The sequence below is a fragment of the Poecilia reticulata genome, linkage group LG21, assembly GCF_000633615.1.
Source record: "Poecilia reticulata strain Guanapo linkage group LG21, Guppy_female_1.0+MT, whole genome shotgun sequence".
NCBI classification, from domain to species: Eukaryota; Metazoa; Chordata; class Actinopteri; order Cyprinodontiformes; family Poeciliidae; genus Poecilia; species Poecilia reticulata.
The window spans coordinates 8,238,262-8,258,852 of NC_024351.1; the positions used below are offsets into that span (position 1 = coordinate 8,238,262).

The 20,591-nt window shown below is 39.3% G+C and overlaps 1 long non-coding RNA gene across 2 annotated transcripts in view; it reads right to left on the minus strand.

The window, feature by feature from the left end:
- LOC103457531 (uncharacterized) overlaps window positions 1-20,591 on the minus strand; it is a 31,006-nt gene that overhangs the window by 9,855 nt on the left and 560 nt on the right. Inside the window, exons 2-3 of one of the 2 annotated variants that reach the window (XR_532446.2) lie at window positions 20,191-20,248; window positions 7,189-7,516 (exon numbers count right to left, since the gene is read on the minus strand). This is a non-coding gene — a long non-coding RNA (uncharacterized LOC103457531). Of the gene's footprint in view, window positions 1-7,188; window positions 7,517-20,190; window positions 20,249-20,591 lie in introns of those variants that run through there. The other variant, XR_532447.2, reaches the window with a different exon arrangement.

Sequence of the window (20,591 nt, forward strand, 5' to 3'; positions counted from 1 at the left end):
ATAGGGCGAACATTCATCCTGGTCCCAGGGACGAACTGCAAACAACTGAAGTGCAGAATGCTTTCACTCAATAGACCTCCCACAGGGCAGGATACTGTACAATACATGGTTGTCTCAGCTGTTAACCTCCTCTTCTTCTCCTTCTTGGTTTCTCCCCTCCTCCTCCTCCTCATCTGCTCCTTTGTGTCTAGTTGACTGCTGCTTAGACAGGCCTCTGGGTGAACAGTTCAACAGTCAAGCATCTCAGCGAACATCCGCTGACACCCAAGTCAAACGCCTTGTGTTTCAAATCGGCTGCTGCCTCTCTGGAGAGTCTGACCGCTTCCCCCCCACATCCGTCTCCTTACAGCAGAGTCGGAATATACTTTGCTTCAAATAGGTAAAAGGTGGATGAAGGGACAAAAAGAAGAAAACTAGCCTTAAGATAGAATTATGCTTGTGCTATATCTGGATCTGACCCTTCTCACTCCGGACAAGAAATAATGGAGACAAATCATTAACACCAACTGGAGAACAATAATTTGCTGTCTGATAACCTTGTGGAAGATAAATCAGAAATGGCACAATTCCTTTTTCTCAATTTATTTATATTTTCGGTGTACGGAAAAGATGAGCTTTGTCGTCAAAACCTTCCAATCTCTGGATTACTTTGGTTCTTCTAATTTCAATGTTGCCTCAGGCAAAGAACAGGCTCATTTCCTGCTATGTCAAAATTAATGAACAAGATCATTTGGGGGGGAATCGAGGGAAAACACACTCGCGTTTTCACGTGCGTCTGCGCTTGTAAGGTGTACAGACAATCACGACACTAAAAATGCCCCCACACTTTCCTTTCTCTCAATCCAAGACAGAGCAAAGTAAATGTGGGATGCAGCAAAACAAAAACTAAGCTGATGTTTAACAAAACATAATAAATCATAGCAATGTTAAATTATTGCCAATTAACTCTCATATTCCATTTGGTAGATACCACTGTCTATGCAAAAGACAGGAAAGATAACAGATTTTTTTGGATCGTTTCAATTAATTAATTGCTGACGTATACGCTGTTGTCCTGCTGTTGTGCTCACTGTCAAATCCTACTTACTGTAAAGACCTAGACGTTATGGAGTCAAATAACTGTTAACAGCAAGATGTTTACTTGTGTTTGTCTGTGACGATTGAAAAAAGAACATTTGTTTTAAAGTCTGTCACTTTAATTGATTCCGCGGTATTATAAATGTAACTTTTACAAACAAACAAAAAACTAAGACACCAAAATATACTCAGTCAAAATCTTAAGACTACAAAATAAAATATTTTTTGCAAATGCATTTTGTGCTGATGGATCATGGCTCGATTTTAAGAAAAGCTTTGAAATGAAAACCAGAAGGAAGTAACACAAACAGGTTAGGCAATCTATTAAATTAGAGGTTACAGAGCAAGAAATTTGACTAGCAGACCCCCAAACTAATTCGCTAGAGCAGTTTAAGATCATTTTGTGGACTGTTTGTCAATCCACAGGCACATTTTTACCTCCCTTTACCCCCTTACAGATGCTGATTGCAGCCCAGCAGCCATAAGTTATAGAAAATAAAAATATTTTCAAATGCTACATCTACAACATCTCAGTTGGAATTTGCACAAAAGAGAGAGGGAAAAAAACTGGCAAACATGGGACACTGAAAGGTGGAAGTAAATTGGATTAGAAAGTCTCCGATTAGAAAGCATTTTTATTTTTGGATGGTACTAAAGTCCAACACTGGTACCGTAAAACAAGAAATCCCACTGGAGATGTATTCAAAGCGAGACAAAGCCATAATCTACAGAGTATTTTCCAAAATGGACCAATGGACCTTCTAGTCGTAAAGGGACATGAAACTACAGCTGATGATATCTTGCAGTGGGCAGTCACCTGTCTGACAAGGGTTTATTCCTGAAAAATAATGCTCATCTTTTGGACTTTCCTACATATTCACTTGATCTGCACTCCATTCAAAATATTCTGGCATTGAAAGCCAGGAAAATTTATAGAAAAAGGCATCAGTTCCAGACAGTGCATGCGCTTCACGAAGCCATCTTCCCCACCTGGAGCAATGTTTACACCGGCCTACTGCGAGCATTTGCATTAAGCATGCACAAACAAATATTTGAACTTATCACGAGCCGCAGGACTACTCATACATGATTCCGCACTGCGAAATGCAAATGCATGGAAATTATTCTCCGGTCACAAAATGTTGTTCAGGAGTGTATCATCACCAAATCATTTTCTGTAGCTTCCTTGAACTGACTTTGACCTTATTTTTAAGCGTCATGGAAGCTGCTTCAGGAGAAACGGTGTAAAGAATGATGTGCCATTACATCATGCTGACAAGTGTAGACAGCACATTTGACATGCATGTGAAGGTGAGGGATTCGGCCCACCTCTATTAAAGACGAAAGACCTGGACCGTAACATTGCTTTACTGATGCAAGAAGTATGGAGTTCTTTAAAGAAGTCTTTGTACAGCAAAAAAATACAGAGTACTTATATAACTTCTTAGTGAATATTTTTTGAAGACAAAGTAATTATTAGGTTTTTGCCTGTCACTTGTGGCAAAAAAAAGCATCTTATTTGCATCAGATTTTACTGTTTTTCATGGTTCTTTACTTTTTGAGCTTGCTATGCTTTGGCTTTTTTTCCTCTGGTGTTAGTTGAAGGTCTAAATTTTTATTAAACTAAAGATCATTTTCTGAAAAACCCGACAACGAACAAGGTGTAAGGCATTGCGTGATTAAAAAACATTGCTTCTCTAAGCAATGTTTCTATAAATGTTATAATTTCAAAAGAAATGATACGATTTCTTTTGATACAGTTGGAAATCACAGCCTTGACCATGATGACTGATCTATGGCCTTTGGACAACTTTTCTTTTGTCTCTTTAATGAGAACAAATCAGGCTGACAGACTATCTTCTACCAGCCACCTTTAATCTGTTTTCTGGTTGAAACAACCTATAAGTTGTGGGGCAAAGAGAAGCAAGATAATTGAAAACATCTCTTACCAGTAGACAGCTATGGGACTAATCAAATCAAACCACTTATTGGAGGACTTTTCACTTTGGAGAGGGGAAAGGAGAAGGCGACAAAAACAACATTACCTCACGACATTTTTATAAGTTCTTTCATTTTATTTCGCTGATGTACAAAATATCTTGCCTTGGTAGGGACAAAAGTATTTCCACTGAAGGTAGACAAAACTACAGAATATATAACAAAGTGTGTGTGGGAAAAAATGGACTGTGAAAAGACCAAAGGAGTTGTCAGACCATCTCTCCCACCTCAGTGAATCTGCGTCTGTCACACTCTGAGAGACAGCTGTTCCTATGGGGAGAGCCAGCAGGCAGACAGAGCCCCTCTAAGCCTCTCGACACATTTTCTTCCTCCATCCATCAACCGTCACTCTCGCTTGGATCTTTCTTCTAAGTCCATCCTGTTCCTCACTTCTAATACTCACCTTGAGCTATTGTTTTCTGCATCGCTGCTTCCCATTCCTAATATGATTAGATTAACTTTGAGAGCAAAAACTAGTTTCTCTAGTTAGACTCATTTGGCAACTAACCCTGTTTCAACTGGACAAAAGAAAATTTGTAAACAGAAAAGGAAAGTCAGCATGTTCTCATCCTACAATTTAAAAAATGTATGTACTGTATAAGGTAAGAACCTACATGATTTATGTAGCCTTCTACCTCTACCTGCAGTTGTGAGAGTCAAATCCACAAACATACCACGTTGTTTGCAATTCGCGCCGCAACAGAGACCCCTATTCCTACAGGACAAGTCTCCGCTTGACTCCTGGGTCTAAATCCACTGCTAATGGAATATAATACAACTACTTTCTATCTCTGGTGAGGTCTTTGAGTATGTTCAATGGCACAGACAGACAACTGGGAAGCAAGGTCAGATGATCACACGGGTGGGTCAATGTGGCTTACATGCATCATTGAACAAAGCCAAGCCAAACTGAGTTTGGGCATTGAGCCATCTGGAGATGACCACTTGCATAAAATGGCAGATATTCGCTATGGTGAAAAACTTCTTGTCCAAAAGGCATTGTCATTACTACAGCTGTGCATTATGTCTAACGTCTATCAATATAGCTGTCTGATAAAAAAGTTCAGTCAGGATCCTTCTGTTTTGTCTCCTTTGGTGTAGAATTGTTATAGAAGGTGGTTTATAACCATGATGGTCATACTCCAGAGGCTTCAAGTCTTAAGATCTCAATTTGAAAAAAATGACCTTTGAGACATGGCTGGACTCAAGAAAGTTTGGATAGTATTATGTCAGTACAGACTTCCCCTCTATGCCATAGAGATTTCAATAGGGGATTAAACAAAGGGGGTCCAACCCAAAGTGCAGCAAGGCATACCTAATAAAGTAGCCAGATAAATTACTTTTTAGCTTTTTAAAAAAATTAATTGGACTCATTTGATTCAGTTGTGTAGTCATTTTTCTGATTATGTTTTTTTTATTACTCCATAATAGCTTATTTTGACCAATTCTGGTGAATTTATGCATGGTGCAGCATGAAAGCTAGCTTGTATTGTTTAAATGTGCTAAAAAAAAAATCAATGATGAAACCAGCTACACTCCTCTCTTCTCCTTTCCTCATCTCTGACTCACGCATGCCTCACATGACATGAAGAGGATTATCCACAGTTCTCAGCTGATAATGAGGTAACACTGGCCAGGGTGATATTTGACCTCCCCTCAGTCTGCGCAAGGAAATCCTGTTTGTAATCCTGCCTTTGTTAACCTGCTCCGGTCTACCTCCCGACCCACACGCACCACAGATAAAGCAGCAATACTAAAAAAAATAAATAAATCAACCCTACCACTGCTTGAAGAGATGAAGAGAAGCCATGTTAAGCACTGACAGATACCACCTAAAAGTATTTTGGTGGCAAAATCTACACCTGCATGTGCTTAACACTCCCTTTGGGACGTTGCGCTAAAGTTCAGAAAGACACCGGGGAGTGCAGTAAGATGCAGTGTCAAGGAAAATGAAAAACACAGAATCAGAGAGACGTGTATCAGTACCAGGAGTAAAAAAAGAGAACGTGGAACAAAGGATAGGAGAAAAAAAAAATGAAGCGATGCACACAAGGCAGGCTGCGAACAGCACTTGCTGATTATGTTGGTGTTAGTAGAAGCACCGAAAGAGGCAGAGCTGAACAGAAAAGAAGCAATCTGCTCCCAAAGACAAGCAGATGAGCAAGGACAACATCCAACACAGGTGAAATGAGAATGCGATTTACATTTATTTGCTGTGCTGTCACACTGAGTGTCATACACGCTGCATAAATCCCATATATTTCAGAAGGCAGACAGTTGGCCACGGCGCTTTCAGGGGTTTATTAGAGAGGCAGGTAATAAGATGTGTATTTATGAGGAGCAGGAACATCGGTGACATCGACATCAGCTATTCATAAGCCCGATGATGGAATCTTCGTTATTCTCCCCTCCTGTCTTATGGGTGGAAAAAGAACTCTGAGGTGCGATAGGGGAGAATGGAAATGAAGTGCAGCCAGAAACCAGGAGAGGCTTGAAAATAATGGAGACAAAGTGAATAAAGAAGCAAGGGGAAAATGAGGTTGTGAACGGAATAAAAAAATAAGGAGGACAAATAAGGAATGAGACAAAGAAAGAAGGGGCAAAACAAGTGACAGAATTAGAAAACAGAAATAAGACGAGAAGGGAGTGAGTGGAAACAAGATAGAGAGCAATTACCAGAAGAGCAAGAAGAGTATTTCAATAAACCTGTACGTGTCGATTCTGGCGGGCACATCCACTCTTCGGACCCTGCGACCTGAATACCAATGATTCAGACACACCGTAACTGGAATTCACAATGTATACAGACAGCAAAAGCAGCAGTATTAGATATTCCTCCTGAGCATTGAGGGGAAGGAGGAGCAGAGGAACAACACATGGCCTTCCTTCCAAATGAAGGGCAGAGGGCAGAATTTGTGCATCACTCCCAGCATAGTTCCTTCTCTATTTTCTCCCCTTTTTTTTGCACTGCCAGAAAAACAGAAAAGACTGCAATAAATAAATGTTTACTAAAGTCTTCTGTCAAGTTGATCTTATTTTGCTGCTTAGTATTTTTCCTGTAGCCCTTTAAAGGATTCCAGAATTGCAATGCTTAAAGAAGCGTTTATTTATCTTGTTAGCCTGTTGAGATATTCCTGATACTGGACAGGTTCATTTTTTCACCTGTGCAGCTTAATGCACAAGGCAGGAAACTTCTTGTCTCCACGAGAACAACAGATGGCGTCCGACACCGCCTGGGCATGACGTCAGAAAGACCAAAGGAGGGCCACGAAATGCCAAGATCCAAGAGTTGTGCTGGTTTAACATGAGCAAGTTTTATGACATTTTTGAACAAAAATGTCATCCCAGGACCCATCACCATGTTGCCTAATCAGATGATACCAATTTAATATTCTTCACACATGTTAACAGTCAGTTTGCCTCTATTCTATTGCTGGTCTGGTATAGAGGTATGCAGTAATTGTGTTTTTTTGTTGTTATTTTTTTAGGTCAAAATAGACTGTAATCAAGCTACCTTGCATTGCTTTCATAGTCAAACCTGGTAATGTTGAAAGAAACTTTTGTATGGAAAACAATTATCTAAACCATGAAACACTTTAAAGCCAATCAAAACTATTATGTTTTTTTGTCTTAAGAAGACAAAGCTATAGACAAAGAACAAAATCTACATTGAGAAGTTTCCCGTCATGAGCATTCTGAAAAAACATTGGTGTAAAGATAATAATGATCCCACATTCAGCCTTCTGTGCTCAATGCAAACTCTTTTTACCCAAGGAAGCCTAAATGTTATGATAGGAAGAAGAAAAAACAAATGTGACACATTTTTCTCCAGCACAGAAACATCACAACTCTAGGAAGAAATTGGAAATAACACACTTTAAAGTATACTTCTAAATTAACTGGCAGTAATGCGTCTTTCTTGGATATGGGAGAGTATCCCAAGTATTTCCACTTTTATTAACACAGGAAATGGAAATAATGGGAAATTTAGGGTAGTTGTGAACAAAATGGTTGTCGTACTATTCCTGTGCCAGTAATGGTAAATGTGACGCAGGATAAACAACTGCACAGTGCTCAAGGCGGTAGGCAGAAAAGATTACCTTAAAACAATGATCTGTCCTGAATGCTCTTTAAAAAAAAGAAACGGGTTGAAATGGAGTTCAACTATGAATACATGCTGCTCTTCAAGTTCAGTTTTGTACCGTTATCTACGACAAGATGCAAGCAGTTCATTGGAAGGATTATTTAACATCAATACTATTGTACATGCATTGGATCTGTCTGCTTCATCTGCCTGCATTGGAAAACAAAGGCTGATTTTCTGCTGTGGTTTGGTCACTGACAGAACTCTGGCTTCAGACAAGCTGAATCCACACAGCTTGCCTGCTTCAGTCAGCACTGCCTCCAGAGTTCTTCCCGGTCACGCACCAACAGCTCCTGTCTGAGAGGAAATAAATAGGCTTAGCTCTTTGTCTTTATCCCAGTTATCCATACAAATGCACAAAAGCCTGATTGCACAAGGAGGAGAAAACACAGCGAGGGCAAATTAGAAGACTTGGCAGCGAGTTTCTGCCAAACCATGGGCTGAATGTTTTTGCTTGCATGGACACATTCCTCAGTAGTCCCACCCTATTATTATTAAATGTGTGTAAATGTGCAGTGTGAGGGGGAATGCAAATGATGTTGAACTTCTTTAGAAGAGGCAGATCTTTGGCACAGTGACCCACTAAGGCCTATGTAAAGCTCTGCTCTCACTCTGACATGTGACAAGTGTTATATGGAAAATGTATCATCAGACACATGGTCATGATTTAGAGAACAGCAACCGCCAACATTATTTTGGTTGTTCTGAACTGCAAGATAAAGGCTGATGATAGTTTAAATTATGAAAGCCAGATTTTCTCCCAAGCGATGGGATTCGTTTTACATGATTTCACATTGAAGGTGAAGGTGGAGGGCTGCACTGCCATCACTGACGGCCACGGAAGTGAAACCTGTGCACATAAACAATGTGGCAAGGGTTTTGATGGAGTCGGTGCTTTTAGTTACTTACAGAACATTTATTGTCTTACTGTTATATTTATGACTACATTGGTATGGCTGCCAGCTATTAGGATGTGTAGATGTCTCCTTTCTGACTATTCCCAAAGAAATAGTTTTAGACAGAAAGATAAAGCAGAATAAAGTAATGTTGCACATACAGTAAGTTCGTTATTTAATTTATCAAAGTAAGTGTGCAGCTGCAGTCTTCCAAATAAAAAAAACAATAAAAAAAAACCCTCAAAAGTGAAAACATCTCCCACCTCGTGCACCACTTACCGAGCAGAGACCACACACTCGGATACAGCAATTACTTGTCTGTTCTTTGCTGTTTATTTAGCATTCAGTGACAAATGGTCTCCTGGTACTGTAGCACTTTAACAAGCCTTTTGCGGGGGTGTAGGCGGTTTGGAAGAGGCACATTTGTCAGGACAGTTAAATTTTAACTCTCATCTGAGCTGTGATAAACACACATGCACAGAGGGACATAAAAGACGTTGTTGTGCAGATGGAACATTCCACGCAAACAAATCAGAAAAGCCCAAAAAGTCGTTACAAAAAAAAAAAAAGAAGGTTGATTTGGTAACAATGAAGCTATATGTTAAGAACAAATATCACAACAAAGTAATATGATGCCATAAATATGAAACATAAATAAATTACAGTGGACCTCTCCATTGTTTTACAAAGCATATCACTCTAAAAATGATAAATAAGCATTTGTTAATAATGCCAGTCAAAAGCAGAAATTTCCTCCATCTGAATTCTCCCTTTCTTAAAAACAAAAAGTGAGAGACTTATATGGATAATGAAATGCCATCTCAATCTGCATTGTCTGATGTAACAATGTAAATTTAACACAAACTGTTTACTTGATTAGGAAGCTTTTTAACCAATATAAGTAGATGGGTGGCCACTTACATGAGGTTCAGAATAATGGGAGAGTGAAGACACATTCTGAGCCACCTGAGGAAGTGTGTTTATCTGCACCTGCAGTGTTATTTCGCATCACTGCTTTATCTTCCATTTAAACCATTAAATACTTTAAATCAGCATGAAGTCAATTTTTAGATACGAAAAGTAACTGCAGATGGAGAACTAGATTTTGCTACAGTGTTCTTGAAATAACATCTTAACAGCAACATTACAGAAGTGTACCGAAACCCCCAGGAGTGCAAAAACAGATGCATTATGTAGGGAGAAGTAGAACTATTAAAATCACTGCATTGTTCCCAAATGTGAAGTGTAATTTTGGCAGGAAGATGCCAACATTATACAGGTCAGAGAAGCAACGCTGGATCAAAACAGAGCAGAAATTACTTCAGTTCTAACGATGACAAAATCTTAATGATGCCGTTTTTGCCAAAATCTTTTTCCATCCATCCACTTATCCTTGCAAGGTCACTGATGCCCGTTTTCCACCGGTCATCTTGCCTCTCGCTGTGAATTTTAAACATACTGGACTTGTGACAAAAGGCTTTTAAAATAATTTACATGATGGCCGCTTTTTAAGTCTCAGAGGAACTACAGTCAGACAATAGTTGTTTGGATTTCCTGCTCCTCATTGGATAAAGCAAATAAGTCTACAACCTGGTAAAAATGTGATACTACTGAATATTTTAGACCCTTATGGATGCTGAAGGGTGTACTTTATATTTACCATGATGGTAATGTGTATTAACAAATATGCATTCAAATGCTGTCCATTAGATTAAATAATTGGATAACTCTTATCTAGCCCTCGTTTTCTGCCTAAGAATCAGTGAGCACATTAACAAATTCTGTGATGTGTGTGCATGTGTACTACACGAGCAATTTCATTAGTGTAATCAATTATCCCTCAACATTTGTTCCATTTTGCCACTGAGGGAAACACCTGACACAAATGGAAAGTAAGGAAGAGTCCTCAATGCAAGATGACAGCTTCAGACTTAACATATGGCATCTACTTGTCTTTGGATTTAATGCTGTTAGTATAAACTGAAAGACTGGCAGACTGTGCGTGGCAGTATAATTAGATTACCCACAAAGTAATTAAGATCCCAGTGGCACTGGTTTATCTTCATTCCGATTACCTGTCCAGTGCGATTTCTCACTAGGAGAGGTATGGCTGGAGTTTGGCCGCAGTTTCACCTCTCTTATCTCATCAGGCTAATCAATTCTGCATCAGTGAAGGTATTGCTCTGTGTACACCAATTCAGACTACTTCTACTTCAGCTATAATTTAACAGTTATTGATATATGAAAGTTTGGAATTAAGAGGTATAGATTGAAGTGCGGTGATTGTTTTCAACTGGAGGCTCTTTAAATTGGAAGAGGAAAGACTTTTTTAATGGTTCAGCAAGACGTCAAGATGTTGGAGTAAACTTAACTTCAGCTTGTTCTGAAGTCAAGTACAAAGTAATACAGAGCTCATATATAATTTTATTTGAGAGACATCAGTTTCACCCCTCCTTGGGCTGGCACCTTATCGTGGTGGAGGGGTTTGAATGTCCCAATGATCCTAGGAGCTATGCTGTCTGGGGCTTYATGCCCCTGGTAGGGTCACYCAAGGCAGACAGGTCCTAGGTGAGGAACCAGACAAAGCACAGCCCAAAGACCCCTTATGATGAGTAAAAACTTTGGATCTGGCGTTCCCTCGCCCAGACGCGGGTCACCGGGGCCCAACTCTGGAGCCAGGCCTGGAGGTAGGGCACGATGGCGAGCGCCTGGTGGCCGGGCTTTTACCCACGGAGCCCAGCCTGAAGAGGAGACGTGGGTCCCCTTTCCAATGGGCTCACCACCTGTCGGAGGGGCCAAAGGGGTCGGGTGCAATGTGTTACCGGCGGCAGGCAAGGAAGGGGACCCTGGCGGTCTCATCCTCGGCTGCAGAAGCTGGCTCTTGGGACATGTAACGTCACCTCTCTAGTGGGGAAGGCATCCTGGTCATGAGCTTCGGCATGAGCTTTAGGTCATGACCGAAAAGACAAGATCAGAGACACAAGCGGCCGAAATGGGTTTCCTCCGCAGAGTGGCTGGGCCCTCCCTTAGAAATAGGGTGAGAAGCTCGGTCATCCGGGAGGGACTCAGAGTAGAGCCGCTGCTCCTCCACGTTGAGAGGAGCCAGTTGAGGTGGCTCAGGCATCTGGTAAGGATGCCTCCTGGGCGCCTCCCTGGTGAGGTGTTCCGGGCACGTCCCACCGGGAGGAGGCCTCGGGGAAGACCCAGGACACGCTGGAGGGACTATGTCTCTTGGCTGGCCTGGGAACGCCTTGGGGTTCCCCCGGAAGAGCTGGAAGAAGTGGCTGGGGAGAGGGAAGTCTGGGCCTCCCTTCTGAAGCTGCTGCCCCCGCGACCCGACCCCGGATATGCGGAAGAAAATGGATGGACGGACGGACGGACATCAGTGTCAACAAACTATAACTAACATAAATAGATTGTTACAAACCAATTATACCCTGAGGTCAGCAATTTTTCCTGGCTAATAAATCACAACTTTACTGGCTTGTGATTACTTGAATTGTAAGTGCAAGTTTGACTTGTCCCAAACTTTGAGGCAAGTCACGAGTCTTTGTTTTTGAGACTTATGTGTGATTTAAATCTATTGACTATGACTCATCATGATCAGAAAGTAGTGAATATGAATAAAAAACTCTCTAGAAGCTCAACTTGTGACTTAATGTATTTGATCAAAAACAGGGGCTAACAAATAAAAGCCTTTTTTTACTTTAAGAGCAGTTGATGCTGGTACTGTGAAGTGTGTTTTTAACTAGGTATTTATGAGAAGAATGTAGAATAAAACATTTAGTTATTCAGTTGTTGTGAATAACTAAAAGAACTTTTGATGCGTATCCGGCTGGACCAAGAAAGTGGAACTGCAAATGCTCACAGTTGTTACAAATCATCCATAGTTCCATCTTTTACACAGTCTGACAAAGTCTACAAATTTACAGTTAGCCAGATCCATTTCACACAAATCTGTCAACAAGAAATTGTGTGTTCTCACCACTTGTTATAAAACTGATTCAGAGTCTGGCAACAGCTTTTTGTCGTAGCAGCTTAAGCTTTGGCCAAGCAAGCAAGCTGTCTTTGGAGAGTGTTCCTGCTGACCAGGAGCTGGATTAGAGGATTAACTAATTACCAGTAATAGAAGAGGGCAGAAAACAAAGATGGATTTTAATCTGTAGATGAGCCAGCTCAGAAGCCACTAATCCACTTGTGGATCACGACTTCTAACACTTCAGGAGCTGATACGGTCAAAGAGTAGCACAGAGGCGTGGATAAGAAAATTTCAGTTGAAACTTCTAAAATATTTAAATTTCTGCTTGATGAAAATGGGCCAGACAGTTAATGTCTTTCTTGAGTGGAGAACAATGAAAAATTAACTGTCAAGAAAAGTAGAAAAAATGCAAACACACAATAGAACCTAGATATTGTGTGGAGACAAGCATCTACTGTTTTCACTCAGGATTCACAGCATTATTTCTACTTGCAAAATACCAGAGTAATGAGTAAGAGATTTTTTTTACATCTTTTGGAAACCTGAGAGTTACAGACTATTTTCCCGATAAAACATTAATGGAGATTGATGATAGCAAACATGCTAGCAATTTATATAAGATGCTATCCTGTAAAATGTGGAGTCTGAATCATTTGTCTTTGCTATGAGTACATCAGCTTTAAAGTGATTATTCTCTCACACCAACAGTGGGATGTTGTTTCTGGATATAATACAAAAGACTATTGGAAGGCTAAAAGGAAATGTTTTTGCACCTCATGAATTATAGTGCCTAAAGAAAAATCGGTAAAAACTGACTGGTCAAATCTTTACAGAAAGCAGAGAAATAAAATCAGCCACAGAATATATACAAAATGTCTTTCACACATAGAAAGATCCGGTTGCTGTGTTTATATGTAAAACATTCCCAACTTTTAATTCATGCTAATGTCATATCTTCAAATTTCTTTTTGTTTATTTCTGTCCCCCCATAAACTGTGGTATCAATCCTATGGAGAATGAAAACATAAAACATACAGAATGTGGAGATGGAGCACGTTTTAAATGGAAAATGTATCAGAATGTATCTGTTTAATGTGAAACAGTGGTAAAACTTATTGGTCAATTAATGATGACTAACATTAACATGTGTGTATGTGTTTCACAATCAAAACAGCTTTTAGTTGTGTGTTTAATGTCGGAGCTGTCTCTAGTGCGTTAAAGGGGTGCTTATCTAAGATGCTTTGCACGAGCTAAAAATACCCAACCAGCTGAAATCAGAAATGGCTTTTCAGCACAACTGTAAAGCTACTGACACTTCGATAAATCCTCCCTCAATCTGCACTGCACTAAAAGCGCCATGCAAATGCTTAAACCCACGGTGCTAATGGTTCACACTCCGTCTGTCAGATTAAAGCTCATTTACTCGCAGCAGGGTCTTCAATTACCAGTGATTAAAACCCCTTTTGGTGTTCCGTTCAAGGAAAAGCAGGATCTGTCTGGATTAGGACGGGCCTCAGGAAAGATGCAAAGAAACTCGGAAGGAGCAGGACAGCTAACAACATAACTTAATGACCATTTTATACAACCAACATCACAAACACAGCTGAATTCTGGTGTTTTGTTTAATTGTCAACGTAACCTATGTTGACTTTGTGAAATAAAGGTACGACAGGATAATTTTCTAATTCAAATCCAGATAATAGATATTTATATATCGATAAGGGAAGATTGCAGACCCATTCATCTGTCCATCTAAATTCTTTTACAATTTATATTTGCAAAATAACTGAAGCTTAGTCAGGTTGAATGAAGAGCCTCAATAAACATTTATTTTCAAATCTTGCCATGTCTTCTTTAGATTTTAACACATCAGTACAGTTTTATCTATACCATCCCATTGTTTCTCTGGGTGATTGCTTATAACACCCAGATGGGTGTTTCGGAACGGGGGGTTAATACAAATGCTTCCCACACTTCTTAGTATTTTACATACAAAACATGCTAAAAACCATTTATCAATTTCCAAAAAAAAATAAAAAATCCAGGAGTATAGTCGCTTTTGCAAGGACAACTGTCAGAGAAGGCAGTGAGTCAGTGACAGTTTTGCACATTTTCAAGTAGCACCTGTACCACATGTAACACTTTATAACTGCATAATCTGATCTGAACCTGCTGAGACCAACAAACAAATGCAGGTAGAGCAAAAGGTAAAATAGGACGCAGTCACTCTGTCAAGAGTATGGGGCATCGTTTCGACTCAATTTGTCATACAGAGAAAAACCTGAGCTACTTTTCTACACTGGAGCTTATCGTTTCAGTCTAGGTTTCCATTTCACCCCACATCTGCCCCAGTTAAGTAAAGATTAACTTTACAGCATATACAACAAGATAATGTAACACCTTTTTCTGATAATATTTGAACCTGTGATAATACAACACACGGGGAACACGAGGATCAAGCTTATTGGCTTTACAGTATCTGACTGACATTTTGTTTTATCTTCAGTGTAAAAAAAAAGTGTATATCTTTATTTGGTGTGTGTAAATATCTTGTTTCAACCGTGTATGTGGCACATGCAATTGTCAGTTTTATTTATTACTCACAAGTGTAAACATAAAACGTTATACACATATACACAAACAGCTGTAGCAACTGTTTGCTGTTTATATATGTATGGGTCTATAGGGGAGGATTTAGGTGGCTGCCCATGGGAGCAGTGAAGAGAAAAATAGGGTTTGTGTCCCACACACACAAACAGTTTATATTTTTCACACAACTCTACCATCCCAATTCTTTCAGAAATAGGCCTCCTAGGGTTGGCTGCTTGAGTTAAGCTCCTTTTAGTCTTTGCTATGACACTGAGGGACCTGCGAGGAACCCGGAGCACTCTCTGCAGCTCTGGGGTAAGGCTTTAATTCAGCAGGCGGTGGAGGTGTTCCCTTCCTAATATTGCCAGGTAAATCATCTGTGATTTGACTTGTGAAGAAGATATTTCCCCCCCTAAAATGAAGACAAATGAAGTGATATGCGGAGGAAAAATCTGCATCATAAATCAACGTTAAATAGTGTTTGCTGTTTGTCCATGGCAGTGTCACAGTGTGCCAGGAGTCGCACGCTCAGCCCAACCCGCCTCTTGTGGCCCGTGATGTTTTTCTAATTACTCTGAAATATGATGGAGGGTGTCTCTATTTGAGTGTGTCGCACACTGTGGCACCACCGGCTGCCGAGACATACATCACTCTAATTGGCTCAAATGACTCTAATATATGCCACCATGTTGCCTTCATGGATCAACAGCGTCGCCTTCTGAAAATCAATGCAGGAATTGCATGCTGGGACAGAGGAACGCTGCTTTCAATAAGCAGCCCAATGACTTTGGCATTTCAGGCGTCATCTTTTCACTATCCACCCGTATTTAGAGAGGCAATTAGCCATAATTGAAAAGACATAGGGAATAGAAAGTGGTAAAATATGACAGGAAGCATCAGATTTTGTGCAGTGTGAGAATGTGAGGGCTAGTGGGTAGGTTAACATCCTTGTAACTATGAGAAATCTTGACATTTAAAAGTAGCCTTTAAATATGTGAAATAAAAGGGTAGGAGGTTAAAACTGTGGGCCTCTGATGCCTAATCATTAACATATGGCTTAATTTGCCACTGTGAATGTCACATGTTCATTACTGGGAATTAGAGTTGCACGTTACACATAGTCTGCCTTATTTGTTGGAACCTCTGGTAAAATGCGTAAAAAGTAGTTTTTCCTGTATATCCTTACAGTTCTGTTAAATTTAATGTCAGTGAATTATTTTAATGTTTAGATTTTACTTCTTTTTAAATTCACCAAATTGTATTTTTTGTCTTCTTGTGTCATAACTATGATGTCACACAGAACTGTTTCTTTTGGGTCATTGGCCACTCGGCTGGGTGATGTTTATCTTGCAATTATACATAATAAGTAGGATACTTACAGAGCTAGAGGAAAAGCAATTTCTAAAGCTCCTTCTGAAACAACTGCAATGACAAATTCGATTTTTGTGCTACAGGCTACATGATAAGCTTTTTTGGGAAACATTTCAGCAAAAGGTACTTTCTGTCCTTTATTGTGACAAACTTAAACAAGTAAAGCATGTTAACAGTTACTGTGGCTTATACTGGAACAATGTATGTTGAACAAAGAAGCTTCTTGGCACCAAACAGTCGATTTCGGTTTGCAGCAAAGCCAAGAAAGAATCTGAGGAACAACTTCTCAAGCTCCCTGTTAAATATGGTAGAGGATCCATGATCCTCTACATGCTGAGGATAAACATAGCTTTTTGTTAATCCTCAAAAAGCTATGGGAAGCTTGATATCTAACAAGTATCACGTCTGTAATAAACCAGGATTTCAAAATAAAAATCAGTTTGACTCTACAAACACAAACATGCCAGCAGTTGGTCTTTCAGTAGGAAAGAACACTGAAAAAAAATTGAAATTGTCCAAAGAGACGGTCTATGTAGGAGATGGTTTTTCAAAATATCACTACATGGCACCAACCACAGGGTTAAAATCTAAACGGTGGGGTCTGCAGAGATGTTGCATGCCCTTTTCCTGACCTTAGAGCTGTACAAGTTTGAGATGGAGGGAAGGTCAGCCCAAATGATCCTAACCACAAACCTAAATGTTCATTGCACCCTAAAGCTGTCCTGTTTTATGGATGAACCAAACCACACAGTGATACACACTCCACTGTCTTTAGAAGGTTAGGCTCCAGGTGGCTCTTAAAGCACCAGTAGATCACTCAATCAACCACCAGTCTGTGTGTGGACTCGTTATTGTCCTTGACAAAATACACATCATTGTATGTTCTGATCTGACATGTTTGATCATCCCAAACAGTACATGCGTTTCTTTTGCATGTCTATGTTATTCAAAGAACAATAACAAAAATTCAATATCAGTAACAGCCCAAACAAAATGTTGGTGGTGTGCTGGTATTTATGGCTACTATATTTTTTTTTTCTTGATCATTTTGACTAATTATATAGGGAAAACTGTACAATGTTAAAGTTGAAAAACAATCCACTTTTAACAGTAAGGATATTAAGATGCGTTACATTCATGTTTTTGATAAGTCATTCAAATTTTAAGGCAGAACATGCAAATTCATGATGCAAATATGTGCCAATAAGTTTTCTTATTTACTATAACCTTAAATTAATTATGCTGTACTTTGTACCTTCTTTTACTACATTTTGAAAGCACTTTGTCGCATGCAGGTACTGTTGTGTACCGTATAAATAAATATGAATTCAATTCTTACATGAAAGTGAAAGGCGTTCTACAGTCCGACAACAAAAGACGCAGTTCCATTACTACATTTTAAACTTGGAACCGATGGAAGGGGCATGCTTTACATGCAATCTGTACAGTACGCTGACACGGTGAATTTCCAGCAGAATGTCATTGATAAAGCACCACAGGGTGGGCCTTATCCTTCCTTGAACTGATGTACTCTCTATCTATATTGTCTATCTGAGATTAAAGGACAGAAGGAGAAAACAAAGTATATTGCTCAACAGGAGACATAGATCACTGTCACCTTGGTGGAAATGGAAAACGGCCTTGTTGTGATGCTTTTTGTCATTTTAGGTTCCCCCCTCCCCCCTTCATCTTATCCATTCTTGTTCTATCCTCTTTTCTCTTCCTTTGACAAAGCAGTTGAGGTAAAAACTTCAACATGGGCTGCAGGTCTTCATTTAGGGCCATAAAATTGTATGAGGAATGACGAAAATGGCCTTAGTGGTGATGTATCGCTGTTGTGCTCAAAACCTCTACAACACTAGGATTCTGACCGTGGCTAAAAAATAAACCCCGGGCCTGGGTTTTTGCTACCTTATCACACCATTGCAGCTGCTGGTGCTCAAAGAGGCTCAGCTGCCTTCCTCTAGCAGCATGTGCATGGGAAATGTTTCACTGAGAAAGATAGGGTTCATGGGGGAGATGAGGTGAGGCTGAAAGGAGGTGGGGGAGCAAAGGGGGTGATAATGTGGGGAAAAAAACATAGAAAAACAGTTTTAGATGTCAGTTACTGTACACATAAGCTTCATTAATTACATATAAATTTTTTTCTGGCCAAGCCACTGTCTTTGAATGTGCACTTTGATAGCCACAGTTTTGATTGACATCTCATCTTTTCTTTTTGCTAAATGCTTCCATTTTGTCAACAATTCCTTGACAAATGCAATTTTTTTTAACTCTAAAATATGAAGGAGGGTGTCTCTATTCGAGTTTTTTTTATGCTGTAATGAACTTTAAAAAAAGTTCACAAAGAAAAATATAGACAAAACACGATAAATCTATACATTTTACTGATATATCAATTCTCCCTCTTTCAGACAAATGTTTAAAATTCACCTCACATTTCCAAATGTCCCAGAATAAGCCACAGTCTATTCAGCTAGACACAAGATCTGAATGTATAACTGATAATATTATCAATACTGTGAGACATCCTGTTCACTTAATATTCCCTGAGCCCATTTCCGAAAGGATGTAATTTGGCTTGCCCATTCATTTTCCCCCATTCTTAATTATCTTCTGTCTGATCACCAACCCAATAAAAGAGCATTCTTAATTAAAGAGACTGTAATGTGCTTATTTTCACACAAATAATCCAAAAATAAATCAAAATACCTTTTTTTTCAGATGACAGCTGTTGTGAAATCACAAAACCTATTTGTTGTTAATGGCAGGCAAAAAAAAAGAGAAAAAAAAATAAACATTTGAAAAAATGTTAAGACATCAAAAGAACCAACACACACCTCGTAAGACAAAGATTGGTCTGTCAGTTTTGTATCACCCTATCTTTCTCAGTGAAACATTTCCATGCATCATCATGTAATGGCTTGCATGTCGGATGTCTCTCTAGGGATCAACACAGTTGTGGATCAGGCAGTGACAAAAAATCCTTAAAACAGAATCAATTTTTCATTGAAATATTTACATATTCTGTTGTGTCCGAATTGAAGACTCAGGCACTTTTCATATTAATGGATTCATAGGTGACTGTTTGTAGAACATTACAATTTGTGGGATGTGTACTTTGAATAATTCCGCTTTATTCTAAACTCTTTATTAAAAAATAATTTTAGGACACAAAACCTCCACCTGCTGTCCCCATTACCTCTTAGTCGTCGTATCATGGTGAGTCCTTGTGAGCGCATATAAACTGAAACAATGCCCTTTGCTGGTTCTTTCATGCTGTCAGCAAATTTCTCTGCGTAGCCCTATTGCTTATGTCTGCAGCTGCATTGACTGTGCCATCCTGTTCATGGAGAACTTCACTTAAAACTGAGTAATTGCAAAGTCAATGTTCTTTTGGGTTATGTTTGATATAAGCAGCATTTCAATAACAGCTGAAGGGATCATACTTGAATGTGCTATAAAATGTAACTATGTGTCTGGAATATATAATGCATTATACATAATTTAATGTAGTCAAGTTGTTTGATACTGTGCATGTCAAAATAATTTCCCTCTCTATTTAGACAGGTTTTAGCCAGAATAACACGCATTAGTTGGGTGCTTCTTTTTTATATTAAATGAGTCCACTAATCATCTAAGCAATATTTAAGTCAAATTATAGATAATGTCTCAGTACATCAATCCTTTACTCAAACATATTAACACATTTTTACAGCATGACAGAAAATCTCTTAAAACCAACCCATGTGATAAACCTCAGGATTAGAGTGCATTAACCTCTGAGGATGTTGTACTGCATGGCATTGGTGCACGACAGGCTAACAACTGCCCAGACCTTTATTTGCTCAATTTCGCGTAATGCACTTTGATTTCATTTAAGTCGGCTAAACTGGGTTCACACCCAACTGATCAGCTTAATGCATGACCCCATGTGGAGATTTTCATCCCCCTTTCTGCCCTTTTAGCCACTTTCCCAATCCCCTGTCATTTAGTCTTCTTCATGCTCTTCATTAGCCTGATATGCTAGGTGGATGGCAACAACAGCCAATGGTTTGAAGAGGTTAAACTGGCAATCTGTCAAACTGAGGCTTTAAAGGAAAACTACTCCTTCCCTTTCCTTGTGTCATACACACCTGGATTCACATGACTGCCTGTTTTAGTGTCTTATCAGCACTCCTTGATGTCTATATTCTGCACAAAAGAGGAGACAGAGAATCCATTAAGTCATGCATGAACTGAAACAATCTATAAGAGAGTAAGGATAACATGGGCTGATGGAGAAGAAAGGGACATAGGCCACTAATTTATTGCTGTGCATGCAGCAAATTATTCTCATCCCAAGGATGTTCTCTACAGATTTCATGTAGCTCTTCACCCGACTTTTACTTCAAAGAATTGTATTTTTACCTTTTCTTTTCTTTTAGAAACATCCTGTTTTTTCACCATCAAATCAAGCTTTCTTGTAGACTTTGTTTTAACGGAATACTATTTTATCTCTTACACAAAAACCAACAACAAAATTGAAAAAGGTGTA